The 16,476-nt window shown below is 59.2% G+C and overlaps 1 protein-coding gene across 2 annotated transcripts in view; it reads left to right on the forward strand.

Annotated features, from left to right (window-relative positions):
- Positions 1 to 16,476, forward strand: part of KCNQ5 (potassium voltage-gated channel subfamily Q member 5) — a 198,744-nt gene that overhangs the window by 8,101 nt on the left and 174,167 nt on the right. The window lies entirely within an intron of this gene.

Genomic DNA, 16,476 nt, shown 5'->3' on the forward strand with positions numbered 1-16,476 from the left:
AGGAACTTCTGCCCTGGGAGGCTCCCAGAGCCCTGGAGCAGGCTGCCCAGAGAGGCTGTGGAGTCTCCTGCTCTGGAGCCTTCCCAGCCCTGTCTGGATGTTTTAGAGACTCCCCTGAGTCTCCTCCTCTCCAGGCTAAGCAACCCCAGCTCCCTCAGCCTCTCCTCATGTGTTCCTGTGCAACCTGCCCTGGGTTCTCTGCTCCTGCTCTGGCAGGGGCTTGGGCTGGGAGCTCTCCAGAGGTCCCTTCCAGCCCCTGACAGCCTCTGAGCCTGTGGTGAAGGTTTTGGTCGCCTCTGAGACTGTACTTGTGAGGTAGAGTTTCAGAGCAGGCTGCAGCTGATGGCTTGAGCAGCTCCTCCCCTCAATAACTGTCAAAGTTTCTGTGGTGTTTCACTCCTTAAAGCCAATGCTGCCCTCTGCATGCTCCAGGCCTGGCTGTGTTTTTGACAGCCCCTCACCCTGGCTTGCTGCTGTTGTTTGCAGCTGGGGCTTCCTGAGCTGGATGGAATTACAACTGCACTTCTTTTTCAGCAGTCACAAATAGTGCCTAGCTCCAGCCCAGTGCTGCCCCAGTCACCCTGCAGTCATCAGCAGCGATTCCCCAATTAGTGAGAGTAAACATCATTAATCTGTTTGCTTAGTGCTGACAGGAATGCAGGGGATGCTCTCCTCACAGCTCCGTGGGAAGGGGAAGCACAGCCCTGGTAACCTGGGCTTGGTCTGTTCATGGAGAAGGAGACCCAAAGCACTTCTGTGGCTGGATGCTGCAGGCTCCTGACGCTGCACACAGCAGCTCACTGCTCGGAGCTAATTGTCCCTTAATAACTCAGAGGTAAAGCTTAATTGCCAGGTGCTTAACATCTGAGCTGGTGCACATTTCCCTGGCCATAAGTGTCTGGAGAAAATTAATGAAGTTTTGCCACTGATCCTAGTTGAGGCAGGAGAGACTTTGCTGCTCGCTGAGGTGGAGTCTGGAATCACAGAGCTGTCAGGGCTGGAGGGGACCTGCAGGATCATCCAGCTCCAGCCACGGGCAGGGACACCTCAGACGGGAGCAGGCTGCCCAGAGCCACATCCAGCCTGGCCCTGCAGCCCTCCAGCAGTGTTATCTCATGGCAAATCTTCCCCCTGTGTACAAAACAGCCCTGAGCTGCTACATGACTCCTAAGGAGGCAGGCGTTGGCTCCTGCCGGCAGCGCTGCTGGGTTTGTTGTTTGCCCCTTGCAAGCCACGGACACCCTCCTGGCTCTTTGGATTCATTGGTGGGGCAGGATGCCTTCTGAGCATCAGGGACTGCCCTCACCTGGGGCAGATGGAGAGCTGTCTCTCCTCCTCCTTGTCTCTGAGGGGTTTGGGTTGCTGTGTTTGGTGTTTTTTCAAAGCCTGGCTCACAGATTTCCTGTGAGGGAGCAGCTGCAGGCTGCCCAAGGGACTGCCAGCACAGGGCAGCTAAGGTGGGAAGCTCATCAGCTTATCAGCTGCAGGGTGATGAGGAGCAATTGCTGCATTCATGTGCAAGGCAAACTTCCTCTGGAGATACTAATTAAAAGGTCAAAGGCTGCCGTAGAGGTCAGCAGCACTTCATCAGGGAATCTTTCCAGCTCTGTGCTCAGCATTAGCTGGCTCTGGAGGCAGCTGCCTGCTCTGCAGCGTGATTGCCTGGCAGGAAGCTCAGCAAAGCCTTCATCACTCTGGGCACTGAAGTGTGGCCTCAGGCAGTGTGATTGCTGCTCAGTGCATCCAGCCTGCTCCAGTGATCCAGGGACACACACACAGACTCCCAGCCAGACCTGTCTGCATTTCTCTGCTTGGCCCCCAGCCGAGGAAAGCCTCCAGACCTGAGTGCTTCCCTTGGCAGAGATGGACACAAGGCTCTGCTGGGCACCCCAGGAGGAGTCAGTGATCTCCAAAGCCTGCAGTACCTGCAGCTCCCTCTCACCATTCTGCTGTGCAGTCAGGGGGGAGTTCACTTCTTTCCCCACTCCCCTCCCCAGCTGCATGGAGTGAAGCTCAGCAAGTGAATCATGTTCTAGGCTGATGAGGAGTGATGAAGAAAGGAAGCTCTGTCCCAGCCCACTTCTTGATTCCAGCAATGCATTCCTGTTTGTCTTGGCTGCCTCCTTGCCCTCAGGACTCCCTGCTCCAGCAGAGTGAGCACAGTGCTCCTTTGCAAGGGTTCTGTAGGGCTGTGAGGGTTTGATTGCAGCCATAGCTGCTGGCCTGGGGCAGCCCCAGGCTGCTGTCAGCAGTCAAGTGTGGACAAACCCCGAGAGTGAAAAGTGTCTGCTGTGAGAGGCAGAGAGGGCTGCTGAGCACGTTGAGATGCTGCCCTGGTGTCAGAGAGTGGAGCTTCTGCACACACCCTTTTGAGGTCATTCAGGCAGAAATAGCATCTGGCTTCTCCTGGGGCACTACACTGAATTGCTTTGTCTGTAGCCTAAGCTCATCCTTACCACAGTGCCTCAGCCACCAGAAGCAGCAGCACAAATCTTCCTCCTCCAGCCTCTCCTGGCAGGGCTGCACTGGAGGTTCCTGCTGGGGCCTTTCTAAACAAGCCTGAGGATCCTGAGACACTTGGCTGAGGGGCCCTGCTGTGGGGAAGTGAAGATGAAAGCCTGTTTTGCATGTCTGTGTGTCAGCCTGGGGGTGGAGTGATCCTAGGCAGTGAGTCTGGGCAGTGGGTTGGTCCCCCCAGGAGGCAGCTCTGGGGCAGTGCCTGCGATGCTCAGGGGTGAGACTGCCGCAGGGCTGGGGGGGAGAGGTGATGGCTCAAAGCTGCTTGGCCAGGCTGGAGTGCACTCTGCACTGCATCCAGAGCTGCTGAGCAGGTGATGTCCTCTTCACAGCTCACAGGAGGTCAGGGGCTGAAGGGACCTCTGGAGAGCTCCCAGTCCCACCCCCTGCCAGAGCAGGAGCAGAGAACCCAGCACAGGGCACACAGAACACATCCAGACAGGGCTGGGAAGGCTCCAGACTCTTCCCTTCAGGTGGGCCAGCACCAGGGAAGCAGCACAGGAAACTCTTGCAGCCAGCTCTTCGGCTTGAGCAGCTCCTTTCCATCCAAGGCAGTCCTGCTGAGCGAGGTTAGGGCAGGCTCTGCAGCGATCAGGAGGGAAGGCTCTGTGGCTGCTCCCTCCCTGTGAGCCAACACTTCCCTGTGGGCTCGGGGCTGGGTTTTTCCACGGGCAGCAGATGAAGCATTGCCACAGGAAGCAGCACAGCCTTGCTCCTGCTGCTGCAGCAGGCTGTGTGTGGGGCAGGAGATGTGCAGCAGCTTGCAGGTGTGTGCAGGGGGGAAGCAGAGCCTGTGCTGCAGCTGGGGGGTTTGCCTCAGGCCTCTCCCTCTGCTGGGGGGGCAGAGCAGAGGGTCACAGAGCCACTCAGCTCAGGAAAAGCTGCTAAGTTCCTCCTTCCAACTGTAAATCTAACCCTGCCAAGTCCCCCACCAAACTGTGTCCCTCAGGGCCAGGTACCTCCAGGGCTGGTGACTGCTCCACCTTCCTGGGCAGCCTTGGCCTTCGCAGCCCTTCTGGGGAAGAAATTCTGACCTCATACCCAACCTGAACCTCCCAGCCTGGCCCTGGCCTTCAGTGTCTCTGCATTCATCTTCCTCCTGCTTTTGCCCAAAGGAGAGGGTGAGCTGCAGGGCTGGGAGTGGTTTGGTCACTGCTTGCAGAGTATTGGGGAGTCAGAGGGTCAGAATTAATTCAAGTGACCTCCTCTCCAGCTGCCTGCTGACCTGAATCTCATTTCCCCTTACCTTTCACATCAGCCCTTTCTGGGTTCCTTCCCTTCCCTTCACCTTCAGAAAGCTCTTTCCTGAAGGAATGTTTGGAGAGTCTCCTTGTGGCTGTGAGTGAAGCTCCACACTGCCCAGGGAAAGCAGCTGGGGGTTAGGGTGGAGCACAAGAGTGCTCAGGGCTTGGGATGTGCTGGGCAGGGAGGTGGTGGAGTGCCCAGGGCTGGCTGTGTTTGAAGGTGGTTTGGCTGTGGGGCTTGGGGCTGTGGTTTAGGGCTGAGCCTTGCAGAGCAGGGCTGATGGTTGGCCTTGGGGACCCTGGGGCTCTCTCCCAGCCTGTGCTGCTGTGGCTCTGGGAAAGGCTGCAGCTGGGTCAGCAAGTGCAGCCTCACCTCTGCCTGCAGCATGGCCCCAGCTGCACTTGGGGGACAAAGCTGGGGAGGTGCAGCTGAACATCCAGGGCTTGTGAACATCCTTTGGCTGGGTGAGGGGCAGGATCCTCAGGGGCTTGTTCTGCAGGAAGCCTTTCAGTCAGTCTCATTCCTGCCCAGGGAGTTTTGCCTTGAAACCAAAGCTGAGTTAATGATAGCCATAAAATATCCAAGACATCTAAAAATAAGATCCCATTAGGTTCAGTGTGGGGATGGCTGCTGCTCAGTGAAGGGGGAGCTGCAGCTGCAGCTGCAGGGCTGTGCCAGGCTGGAGGGGCTGTGCCTTAGCACACCAGGAGGACTCAGAGAAGTGTTGGCTTGGCAGAGCCCCTGGATTGATTTTTCTCTCTGGTGTTTTTACCTCTGCCCCTGTGTGTAAGTGGCTTCACCTCAGGGCCAGGTCAGGGCACTGATGCTGGCCTGCCTTGAAAGGCTCCAGAGCAGGAGACTCCACAACCTCCCTGGGCAGCCTGCTCCAGGGCTCTGGCAGCCTCCCAGGGCAGAAGTTCCTCCTCCTGCTGAGCTGCAACCTCCTGGGCTGCAGTTTCCATCCACTGCTCCTTGTCCCCTCCCAGGGTGCAGCTGAGCAGAGCCTGTCCCCTGCCTCCTGCCCCCCAGCCCTCAGCTATTGATAGCCATTGAGCAGATCCCTCTCAGCCTTCTCCTCTGCAGACTGCACAGCCCCAGGGCTCTCATCCTCTCCTCCCCAGGCAGTGCTGCAGTCCCTTCAGCAGCCTTGGAGCCTCCCTTGGACTCTCTGCAGCAGATCCTTGTCCCTCCTGAGCTGGGCAGCCCAGAGCTGGCTGCAATCTTCCAGGTGAGGTCTGAGCAGGGCAGAGCAGAGGGGGAGCAGAACCTCCCTGGCTCTGCTGGCCACACTCCCCTGAATGCAGCCCAGGATTTTTGGGTTGGGAAGTCCTTAGCAGGTACAAATGCCAGGCCCAGACCCTAAGGCTGTTCTCTGGCTGTTAATTCCAGGCTCAGTCCAGAAGCTCTTACTCCAGCAGAATGGCAGTGAAGCTGTAATAGGATCATTCATCTTTGTGTTCCTGATTTCTCCAGCAGTGCTTTGTAATTAAATAAACCCCACACAGAATCCTGCCTCAGGTTTCCCTCAGCCCTGTGTCCTGAGCAGCTCCACCAGTGCTGGTCCTCAGGGCTCAGTGTTGGCATCACTGCTGTCTCACAGCTTCCTTGGTGACCTGGATGGAGACCCAGAGTGTGTCAGCAGTGAGCTCTCAGATGGCACCAAGTGAGGTGTCAGTGGTGACTGCACCAGGGCAGGGAGGCTCTGCAGAGGGACTTGGGTAGGTTGGATCCATGGCCAAGGTGGCCAGGAGCAGCTTCACCCAGGCCAAGTGCCAGCTCCTGCCCTGGGGGCACAACAACCCCAAGCAAGGCTGCAGGCTTGGGGCAGTGTGGCTGGAAAGCTGCTGGCAGAAAGGGACCTGGGGGTGCTGCTGGGCAAGCAGCTGAAGAGGAGGCAGCAGTGTGCCCAGGGGGCCAAGAGAGCCAAAGGCCTCCTGGCTGGGCTCAGCAATGCTGTGTCCAGCAGCAGCAGGGAGGGGATTGTCCCCTGGCACTCAGCTCTGGGCAGCCCACACCTGGAGCCTTGTGTCCAGCTCTGGGCAGCTGAGTGCCAGAGAGCTGTGGAGGTGCTGGAGCCAGGGCAGAGGAGGGCAAGGAAGCTGGGAAGGGCCTGGAGAAGCAATGTGCTGGAGAGAGGCTGAAGGAGCTGGGGATGGTTAGTGGGCAAGAGAGGAGGCTGAGGGGTGCTGCGGTGCTCTCCTGCCTGGCACTGTGCCATGCTCTGGCACTACCACTTGCCACCCCCCTGCTGTGGTGCATGGCTCAGGGGGTGCCTGGCTGGCAGAGCAGGCAGAAATTCTGAGTCAGATGCCCCCAGCTGGGCTGCTCAGGGCAGGCAGCTGCAGCCCCCAGGCAGCAACCCCTGGGCAGCTTCCCAGGCACACCGCCTGCAGGAAGGCAAAGGATGGCTCCAGGTGTGGCTGGGAGCCAGAGAGAGCCAATGGGCATGGCCTGGTGATGGCATGTGCTGAGGCAGGGCTGAGGAGGAGGAGAGCCTGGAGAGCTTTGCTGCTGGCTTCTTTGTCCTTCCCTTTTCATTTCCTTTTTGCTTTTTTCCTCTTCCCTTTTCCCTTCTCCTTCTCCTCCTTCTCCTTCTCCTTCTTTCTCCTTCTCCTTCTCCTTCTCCTTCTTTCTCCTTCTCCTTCTCCTTCTCCTTCTCCTTCTCCTTCTCCTTCTCCTTCTCCTTCTCCTTCTCCTTCTCCTTCTCCTTCTCCTTCTCCTTCTCCTTCTCCTTCTCCTTCTCCTTCTCCTTCTCCTTCTCCTTCTCCTTTTTTTCCCCTTCCCCTTCCCTTCTTTTTTTTCCTTTCCTCTCCTCCTTCCCCTTTCCTTCTCCTCTCCTCCTCCTCCTGCTCTCTCCTGGGTTTCTCCTCCCCTTTTCTCAGTCATTGCTCTGCCCCATGTGAGTGTGCCAGCTGCTCATGCCCAGCAGTGCAGGTGCTCCATGCAGCCTCCCAGTGCCTGTCTGGAGCCAGCACTGCCACTCAGCTCCACACATTTCTGCTCTCCCTGGCCCTGTCCTGGGGCATTGCTGTTGGAAGAGAGTTCTGCTTCTGGAGCTGAGTGCTGAGCAGCAGTGCTGAGTGCTGCAGCTGGCTGCATGCTGCTGGTGGGAGCCACAGCTGAACCCAGCAGCTGCTGTTCAGGGGACACAGCAGAGACTCACTGCTGGTAATTCCTGGCTCCTGGCAGCTGGGTTTGAGTTTGTCCCCAGGAGAGGGAAGCAGTTGGACTCCTCCTTGTCTTACTGAGAGGGAGAACTCTGACAAACCTTTCTGGAGCTTTGAAGACTCAAGGCTCTGCTGAGCAGAGGATCCTAAAGCCACAGACCCACAGAGTGGGAGCTCTGGAGGTCATTCAGTCCAATCCCTCTGCTAGGGCAGGATCAGCTGGAGTGAGTCACACAGAAACACTTCACAGCCAGAGCTTCACTTCCCTAAGAGCTCCTGAGCCCAAAGTGCTTCCCAGGCTCTTTCCCATTCCAGAGCACTGCTCTCTGCTTCCAGCCAGGTGCAGCTGCCCTGCAGCAGAGGGCCTGCAAAGTAAACCCAAGCAGAGATTGTTCTCTTCCCTTGGCAGAGGAGCAGCAAGTGGAAGGGCAGGGAGGGAGGCTCCCACCAGAGATCTCCTGCTGCGTTTTGCATGAGGAGCTCACAGAGGGAGGCTGCTACCCTGAGAGCTGAGCTGCTTGGCTCTGCTGGGTGTGCCAGGGGCCAACCCCCTCCCTGCTGCTGCTGGACACAGCATTGCTGAGCCCAGCCAGGAGGCCTTTGGCTCTCTTGGCCCCCTGGGCACACTGCTGCCTCCTCTTCAGCTGCTTGCCCAGCAGCACCCCCAGGTCCCTTTCTGCCAGCAGCTTTCCAGCCACACTGCCCCAAGCCTGCAGCCTTGCTTGGGGTGGTTGTGCCCAAGGGCACCTGAGGAATACTTTCCCTCCTGTGGGTTTTCTTGGTGCTTTGTGGTGGTTGGGTTTATTCCTTCCCTCCCCACCTCCAGCTCCAGCAGGTTTATAGACTGGGAAGGGTGTTAGCCCCAGCCCTGGAGGTGTTTGCAGCCAGGCTGGAGGTGGCTGTGAGCAACCTGCTGTGGTGTGAGGTGTCCCTGCCCATGGCAGGGGGTTGGAGCTGGCTGAGCCTTGAGCTCCCTTCCAGCCCTGGCAGCTCTGTGGTTCTCTAAGGAACTGGGCTGAGCTCTGCACAGATCCATGGGGAAGTGATGGGTGGGATGGAAAGAGCTGACCTGAGAGGCACCCAGTGGCCTCCGAGCAGCATCCTTGCCCTTGGGTGCAGGCTGGCTGAGGAGCAGGAGCGCAGGGGCTGGGGCTGTGTGAGCAGACACTGTTTGTGTGTGTGGGGAATCATTCCATGCTAAACTTGGCAGGGAGCTGCAGTGTAGGCTTGGCTGGCATGGTTCACATCCATGGAGCTCCAAAAGCAGGAGCAGCTTGGCTGCATCCCTGCCTGTGCCTGCGAGCAGCATCCCATCTGCGCAGGCGGGGTGCTGGGGAGCTGGGTTCAGGTGTGTCTCCCTGCAGGCTTCCCTCCCTGATGCCACCTGTGCAGGGGCTGAAGAGTGTGGCAGGTGAGTTAGATGATGCTTTGTCTCCTGGCCACCCCCAGAAAGGGAAGCATTCCACTTGTCACTGCCTGCCTCAAAGCTGCAGGCAGAGGAGCTGAGGAACGAAGTTGTATGGAACTGAGCTGGAGGCTGTTGGTGCATCCAGAGCTCAGCAGGGCTCAGGGCAGCCTGGGCTGCTGGGATGCCCCTGCTGGGGGGGGGCTGGGTGACATTTGGGGGTCCCTTCCAGCCCATCTGTGTCCCTGCAGAGGGGGGGTGGCCTGGGTGACCTTTGGGGGTCCCTTCCAGCCCATTCTGTGTCCCTGCAGAGGGGGGGTGGCCTGGGTGACCTTTGGGGGGCCCCTTCCAACCCAGCCCATTCTGTGTCCCTGCTGCCTGCTGGGGGGGGGGGGGGGGGGGGGGGGCTGGGTGACCTTTGGGGGTCCCTTCCAGCCCATTCTGTGGTTCTGTGGACCCTGCAATGCCATTTTCAGAGGTTCAGAGCTTGCACTGGCTTGCAAGAGGCCCCCAGAGCTCCTCCTGTCCAACCCCCCTGCAGTCAGCAGGGACACCTCAGGTGGGTCAGGCTGCTCAGCCTGTGCTCAAGGAGGAGGTGGCTGGAAGGCTTGGCTGGCAGGGAGGTTGTTGGGAGGTGGATGCTTGGAGTGGGTTTTGTTGGGGTTTGGGAGTTTCTCTTCCCCCTCCCCTAAAGACAGCACCTCCCTGCCTGGCCAGGATGAAGAGCAAAATCCAGAGGACAAATGCTCAGCATTCCTTTGGCTCCTCCATATGCCTGCACTGTCTGTAGGAGACTGCTGGCATCTCAGGGAGGCACTTGGAGGACCTTCAGATGTGCTGAAGGAAAGAAATCAATGGCAGAGCCTCCAGGGTGCAACCAGGAGCCAGCTCCCAGCCACTGCTGCTGTGGGAAGGCAGCAGCCTGGGGAGGACCTCAGCAGCTGCCCTCTCTTCTCTCAGCAGGCAGTGTGCAGGAAGGCAAAAGGCTGTGTCCCTTTTAGGGCTCCTGAGGCCTGAGGAGCTGTAAACACTGTGGCAGAGCTGCAGAATGCCAGCAGAGCCCTCTCCAAAATAGCCTTGTAACCTCCTCTGCAGAAACTCCTTCTTCTTCTTTTGCCTTCCCCCCTGGTCTGTGTTGTTGTTGGCTGTGGCTGCAGGGCTGTGGTTCACAGCCCAGGCATCAGCAGTTCCACTCTGAAATTAGACATGGGAAGGCAGCCACTTTTCCACAAGTGAGGCAGCAACTGCTGGCCTTGTGCCAGCCCAGATGCCAGGCCTGATGGTTGCCCCTGGGGACCTGAAGCACAAGAGGTGCAGCAGGAAAGTGTGGCCAGCAGGGCAGGGGAGGTTCTGCTCCCCCTCTGCTCTGCTCTGCCCTGCTGAGAGCACAGCTGCAATCCTGGGTCCAGTTTGGGGCTCCCCAGCTGAAGAGAGACAGAGAGCTGCTGGGGAGAGGCCAAGGCAGAGGCAGGAGGATGCTTAGGGGACTTGAGCATCTCCCCTGGGATGAGGCTGAGAGGGATCTGATCAATGTCTGCCCATAGCTGAGGGCTGGGGGTCAGGATGAAGGTGCCAGGCTCCTGGTGGTGGTGCCCAGTGACAGGACAAGGAGCAGTGAGATCTGTGAAAGCTGTGATGAAGGATATGCTGGGTGGATGTGTAAGGGCAGGATGTCAGACTGGGGTGAGCAGAATGAAAGGCAGCACTGGAACGGTCAGAAGGGAAGCACAGGAGGAATGCTCTGCAAGCTGGCACCCAGGAGGCTCCACCTCAGCACAAGCTGACACTGCTTTGGTGTGAGGGAGCTGAGCCCTGGAGCAGGCTGCCCAGAGAGGTTGTGGAGTCTCCTGCTCTGGAGCCTTTCCAACCCCCCCTGGCTGCATTGCTGTGTGGCCTGCCCTGGGTGCTGCTGCTCTGGCAGGGGCTGCAGGGGGCTGCCCTCTGGAGCTCCCTCCCAGCCCCTAACACTCTGTGATCCTGTAGAAATGTTCTCTCTGCTGGGCTGTGAGAAGGCCTTAGGAGGAATGCTGTGAGTGGCTGCAGCCCATTCCTGCCTGCCTCTGCAGGGTGAAAAGTGAGTACCTTGCCCAGTGTTTGTTTTAGATCCTGGACACTTCCCCCAGGGTGCTGCCTGCTGCCAGCTTGATAAAGTATCATAGACTCACAGAATCAGTCAGGGCTGGAAGGGACCACAAGGATCAGCCAGTCCCAACCCCCTGCCATGGGCAGGGACACCCCACACTAGATCAGCCTGGCCAGAGCCTCAGCCAGCCTGGCCTTAAACACCTCCAGGGACAGGGCCCCAACCACCTCCCTGCACAACCCATTCCAGGGCTTCACCACTCTCATGGGGAAGAACTTCCTCCTCCCCTCCAGCCTCAATCTCCCCACCTCCAGCTTCATTCCATTCCCCCTAGTCCTATTCCTGCCTGAGATCCTGAGCAGTCCCTCCCCAGCCTTCCTGGAGCCCCCTGCAGATCCTGGAAGGCCACAATGAGGTCACCTGGGAGCCTTCTCTTCTCCAGACTGAACAGCCCCAACTCCTTCAGTCTGTGCTCACAGCAGAGCAGCTCCAGCCCTCTGCTCCTCCTCCTGGCCCTGCTCTGGACACCTTCCAGAGGGATTTAAAGGAACTGGAAATCCAGCTGGGGATGACAATTGCTGTCTCCTGCCACTGCCTGGGAGAAGAGAGCAGCCCCAGCCTCACCCCTGCCTCCTTCCAGGGAGTTGTAGAGAGCAGTGAGAGCTGCCCTCAGCCTCCTCTTCTGCAGACTGAGCAATCAGCTCTGCCAGCTCCTCCTTGCATGATGCCCTCCAGACCCCTCCCCAGCCCCTTTGCTCTTCTCTGGACACCCTCCAGCCCCTCAGTGTCTATTCTATTCTATTCTATTCTATTCTATTCTATTCTATTCTATTCTATTCTATTCTATTCTATTCTATTCTATTCTATTCCATTCCATTCCATTCCATTCCATTCCATTCCATTCCATTCCATTCCATTCCATTCCATTCCATTCCTCCCCTTGCAGAGACCTCCCCTTTCAGAGAGTGACCTCTCCTTGCAGAAAGCTCAGCTTGGCCTTCCTCCACCTTCCTCTTCTTGCTTTCAGCCTTTAGGTCTGTTGCTTGTTCCACTTTCTCTCTACCTTGTCAGCAAGTTGCCAAGGTAGCATCCACCACCTGTGCTTCCCAAGATGCAAGCAGGACCTGCAGGCAGCTGTCATTCCCAGGCCAATGCCAGCACATCCCAAGCCCTGAGCACTCTTGTGCCTAAGCTCCACTCTCAACCTCCCCAGGGGCAGCTTGAGGCTCTGCCCTCTTCTTCTCTCACTAATGCCCTGGGAGCAGAGAGCAGCAGCAGCCTCTGCACAGCCTCCTTGCAGGGAGCTGCAGGCAGCCAGGAGCTCTCCCCTCAGCCTCCTCTCTTGCCCACTAACCATCCCCAGCTCCTTCAGCCTCTCTCCAGCACATTGCTTCTCCAGGCCCTTCCCAGCTTCCTTGCCCTCCTCTGCCCTGGCTCCAGCACCTCCACAGCTCTCTGGCACTCAGCTGCCCAGAGCTGGACACAAGGCTCCAGGTGTGGGCTGCCCAGAGCTGAGTGCCAGGGGACAATCCCCTCCCTGCTGCTGCTGGACACAGCATTGCTGAGCCCAGCCAGGAGGCCTTTGGCTCTCTTGGCCCCCTGGGCACACTGCTGGGGCATATTCAAGCTGAGGGTAAGCAAACCAAAACTCTTAGCTCGATTCTTGAAGCTGTTGATGTGGAGCACTGAGGTGTGCCCTGCTTTTGAGTCATTTCTGCAGGCTGGGAAGCAGTCTCCTGCTCGTTACACTTCAGGAGCAGTTGATACTGCCTTGTGGATTACCTCTGCACAGACTCTGTGGTTTGGGTTTCTCTCCACCTGCTTACACACAGGACCTTGAGGAGAAGGAGTCCTGTGTGCAGATCAATTCCTTCTGACCAGGATGACTTCTTAGTCATGGAATTGAATCACAGAGCTGCCAGGGCTGGGAGGGAGCTCAAGGCTCAGCCAGCCCCAACGCCCTGCCATGGGCAGGGACACCTCACACCACAGCAGGTTGCTCACAGCCACCTCCAGCCTGGCTGCAAACACCTCCAGGCAGGAGGCTTCCACCACCTCCCTGGGCAGCCTGTGCCAGGCTCTCACCACCCTCCTGGGCAACAACTTCTTCCTCACAGCCAATCTCAATCTCCCCACTTCTAGTTCTGCTCCATCCCCCCCCAGTCCTGTCCCTCCGTGACACCCTACAGCTCCTGGCACATGAGCTCCATTTGTGCCTTGCTTGGATGCCCTCTGAGCACCCCAGCAGCCCCAGGGCAGAGCTGGATCTCGCCTGTCAGCAGCCCCTGGCTCGGCGCCGCAGTGCCTCAGTCTCGGTGTCCCCAGCAGGCTGTGCCCCTCCCACGACCTTCCTCTCCTCCTTGCAGCTCCCAGGAGCATTTTCTCTCTCCTGTAGCTCGAGCCCTTTCTGCCCCCCACCTCCTGCGGCCCCAGCTTTCCCCCGGGGGGATGTGGAGCTCGCAGAGCTGCCTGTGCCCCCTGGACACCCCCAGGAGAGCGCCGAGGCGGCGGCGGCAGCGGCTGGGCCGCGGGTTTGGGTGCTCTGCCCCTCCGAGCTTGCTGCCTGCCTGCTGAGCTGGGACCTAATTAAACTTTGCATTCTTCTGCTGCTCTTTTCCCTTTTTCGATAGTTAAAAATAAACCAGGGCCCAGTGCTGCCACTTCAGCTGCTCGCAGCCGGCTCCGCACCGGGGAGCAGACCGCTCGGGCTCGCAAGGAGCTGCGCGGGCAGCGCCGGCGGCACAGCCTCGCTGGGTGGCACCTCCCGAAGGACAGGAGAGGGAGGCGGCCGCGAATGGTGGGACGGGCTGCAGGCATCCCGAGGGCTGCAGGCATCCCGAGAGCAGCGGGCATCCCGAGGGCTGCAGGCATCCCGAGAGCAGCGGGCATCCTGAGGGCAGCGGGCATCCCGAGAGCTGCAGGCATCCCGAGGGCAGCGGGCATCCCGAGGGCAGCAGGCATCCCGAGGGCTGCAGGCATCCCGAGAGCAGCGGGCATCCCGAGGGCAGCGGGCATCCCGAGGACAGCGGGCATCCCGAGGGCTGCAGGCATCCCGAGGGCAGCGGGCATCCCGAGGACAGCGGGCATCCCGAGGGCTGCAGGCATCCCGAGGGCAGCGGGCATCCCGAGGGCTGCAGGCATCCCGAGGGCAGCGGGCATCCCGAGGGCTGCAGGCATCCCGAGGGCAGCGGGCATCCCGAGAGCTGCAGGCATCCCGAGGGCAGCGGGCATCCCGAGGGCAGCGGGCATCCCGAGGGCAGCAGGCATCCCGAGGACAGCGGGCATCCCGAGGGCAGCGGGCATCCCGAGGACAGCGGGCATCCCGAGGGCAGCGGGCATCCCGAGGGCTGCGGGCATCCCGAGGGCAGCAGGCATCCCGAGGGCAGCGGGCATCCCGAGGGCTGCAGGCATCCCGAGGGCAGCGGGCATCCCGAGGGCAGCGGGCATCCCGAGGGCAGCAGGCATCCCGAGGACAGCGGGCATCCCGAGGGCTGCAGGCATCCCGAGGGCAGCGGGCATCCCGAGGGCAGCGTTTCAGACAAGGGGTACAGAGTGCTGCAGACCCATGGCAGCTGCAGGGTGGGCAGCAGGCTCCGTGGCACCTGCCCGGCGCTGCCGCTTGGGCTGGGGGAGCCGCAGCCAAAACACCTCCGATGCAGAGGCATCGAACCAGCTGCACTCTGCTCTCGGGAGAGGTTGCAGCTGCAGCCTGGCAGGCAGCAGGCTGAGCACTCGGGGAGCTGGCAGGGTGCTGAACAGTTGGATTGGCAAAGCAAACTTGGGGCACCACATCCTGCAGGCACTTGGAGAAGGTTTGGCTGCAGCAGCAGTCCACAACTGCTTTGAGGAATTCAGTTTGACAGCTGGCAATGAAGCCTCAAGATCACAGCACCAGAGATCGCAGCACCACAGCATCACAGATCACAGCATCACAGAGCACAGCCTCACAGATCACAGCACCACAGATCGCAGCACCACAGATCGCAGCACCACAGCATCACAGATCACAGCATCACAGAGCACAGTATCACAGATCACAGCCTCACAGATCACAGCACCACAGAGCACAGCCTCACAGCATCACACAATGTTAAGGGCTGGAAGGGACCCCTGGAGAGCTCCCAGTCCAAGCCCCTGCCAGAGCAGGAGCAGAGAATCCAGCACAGGGCACACAGAACACATCCAGACAGGGCTGGGAAGGCTCCAGAGCAGGAGACTCCACAACCTCCCTGGGCAGCCTGCTCCAGGGCTCTGGGAGCCTCCCAGGGCAGAAGTTCCTCCTCCTGCTGAGCTGCAACCTCCTGGGCTGCAGTTTCCATCCACTGCTCCTTGTCCTATCCCAGGGTGCAGCTGAGCAGAGCCTGTCCCCTGCCTCCTGCCCCCCAGCCCTCAGCTATTGATAGCCATTGATCAGATCCCTCTCAGCCTTCTCCTCTGCAGACTGCACAGCCCCAGGGCTCTCAGCCTCTCCTCCCCAGGCAGTGCTGCAGTCCCTTCAGCATCCTTGGAGCCTCCCTTGGGCTCTCTCCAGCAGATCCCTGTCCCTCCTGAGCTGGGAGCCCAGGGCTGGATGCAATATTCCAGGTGAGGTTGGGCTGTGTTTGCTGCTGTGTTATACCCCAAACCTCCCCTGGATAAAAGGGTTGTGCTGAGCTGTTGGAATTGGTTAATCCATGGTTGGGATTTGTTTTCCACTGTGCAGTCTGTACTCAGTAGTTGGTTAGAGAAGCCTCCTTACTGCTCATGACTCAAACTTGGAGTCCCCCAGTCCATAGAAATTCCACCTAAACCAGCAGTGTGGGAGTGAGGATGCTCCTCTTCTGGCTGTGCAGAGCTGAGCTTTAGTCATTTGCAGTCTGTAGCTTTGAGAAGGTTTTTTCATCCTACAGCTCTTGGAGCAGACTTGGAGCTCCTGGTGCTGCACATTCAGCTCCTGCTGTCGTGACAGAGCCACAGAGTGCCAGGGGCTGGCAGGGAGCTGCAGAGCTCAGCCAGCCCAAGCCCCCTGCCCCAGCAGGGTCACCCACAGCAGCTCACACAGCAACACATCCAGCTGGCCTTGCAAGAGCTCCACACAGGGAGACTCCACAGCCCCCCTGGGCAGCCTCTGCCAGGCTTCTCTCACCCTCACAGCCCACAAATTCTTCCTCCTCTTCCCATGGCACTTCCTCTGCCTCAGCTTCCACCACAGCCCCTTTCTAGTTCTGCTCCATCCCCCCCAGTCCTATCCCTCCCTCACACCCTCACAAGTCCCTCCCCAGCTTTCTTGCAGCCCCCTGCAGATCCTGGAAGGCCACAATGAGGTCTCCTGGGAGCCTTCTCCTCTCCAGACTGCACAACCCCAACTCCCTCAGTCTGTGCTCACAGCAGAGCAGCTCCAGCCCTCTGCTCCTCCTCCTGGCCCTGCTCTGGACACCTTCCAGCCCCTCCAGACCCTTCCTGGCACAGAGGCTCCAGGACTGGCCCCAGAGCTGCAGCTGTGGTCTCAGCAGAGTGGAGCAGAGGGGCAGAATCCCCTCCCTGCCCTGCTGGCCACACTTCTCCTGCTGCATGTCTGGTGGAGTTCAGGTGGCTCAGGTGCAGTGCAGCATCAGCCTCAGGGCAGTAAATCCTCTTGCCCTGTTCTGGCTCTGGTTGAGCTGCCTCACCCCTGTCTCAGGGATGTGTTCTTGGGTGTGGGTCCTGCTGGCTATGTTCTCCAACCAGAAGTTCTCTTTCACCTGAATTGTTTAGAGAAGCATCAATGAAAGCATTCAGCCTGCTCAGGAACACCAAAAGCAGAGAGAGGGAGGAGGGAGAGGGAGCCACAGATGGTGTTGTTCACATTTGGCTACCAGAGCCACATGAAAACAAGCAGGAGAGAAGCTTCAGTTGCTTTGGAGCAGAGGTTTGCAGGAGAGGAAGGATCTGGGCTCTGGGCTGGGCCATGCAGCTCCCTGCTGGCACTTGGTGACATTGGAGGCTTTTGAGCAACAGTTAACAACCTGCAGGCTGATGCTTCCAGGCGGTGCCCCGGGACAGCAGAGAGCTGCCTGGAGCCTGGAGGGGTGCAGGCTGCT

This window comes from Melanerpes formicivorus, unplaced genomic scaffold (assembly GCF_026170545.1).
Source record: "Melanerpes formicivorus ecotype bairdi unplaced genomic scaffold, bMelFor1.0.p_v2 SCAF_296, whole genome shotgun sequence".
NCBI classification, from domain to species: Eukaryota; Metazoa; Chordata; class Aves; order Piciformes; family Picidae; genus Melanerpes; species Melanerpes formicivorus.